Consider the following 701-nt stretch of genomic DNA (forward strand, 5'->3'; position numbering starts at 1 on the left):
CATTGCATGCCCATCACCGCAAGTCGCACACCTTGTGGTGTTTTGACTTATTGCATTAATTTGCCCACTTTGTGGTGTTGGGCTGCTGATCGCCATTCCTTGAATAAAATTCATCATTGTGGCCATTTGATTTTGTAATGAAACAATGACACTATTATTTGCATCAGAATCTTTGAGTCTCAATCTCTGATCACTCTCCCGCCAGTCTTCATGGTTCTTGGAGATGCGGTCTAGAATATTCTTCGCCTCCTCGTAAGTTTTGTCAAGCAGACCACCAGCAGTTGCCGCATTGGCAGCAGTCTGCGAAATAGGATTCAAACTGTGATAGAAAATTTCCATTTGAAGGCAGTCTGACAGCCCATTATGTGGACAATCTCGAACCAACTTTTTAAACCTCGCCCAAGCATCACTGAGCGATTCGTTCATATCTTGTTCAAAATTAGTAATAAGCTTTCTACGTCTTGCGTTCTCGATAGGTGGAAAATACTTTTTCATGAATTTCTCCACTACCTGCTCCCAAGAAGTAATCTCTCCTGATTAGAGTGAATAAGCCCATTTCATAGCCTGATCACAGAGAGAAAATGGAACAACATTAGTCGAACTTCTTCGGCAGAGATATTTGGGAACATAAAAGTATTGCAGATTTCAACAAAACTTCGGAGGTGGGAGTGCGGATCCTCGCCATCCCTTCCTTCAAATTG

At 42.2% G+C, this 701-nt stretch overlaps 1 non-coding gene across 1 annotated transcript; it reads left to right on the plus strand.

Moving 5' to 3' along the window:
• The first annotated feature begins 355 nt into the window (after positions 1–355).
• Positions 356–462, plus strand: LOC120070152 (small nucleolar RNA R71). The gene has a single exon (XR_005479804.1). It is a non-coding gene; the product is annotated as a small nucleolar RNA R71 (small nucleolar RNA).
• The last annotated feature ends 239 nt before the right edge of the window (positions 463–701 follow it).

The sequence above is a fragment of the Benincasa hispida genome, chromosome 4 (genome assembly GCF_027475165.1).
Source record: "Benincasa hispida cultivar pf3 chromosome 4, pf3_genome.v1.1, whole genome shotgun sequence".
NCBI lineage: Eukaryota > Viridiplantae > Streptophyta > Magnoliopsida > Cucurbitales > Cucurbitaceae > Benincasa > Benincasa hispida.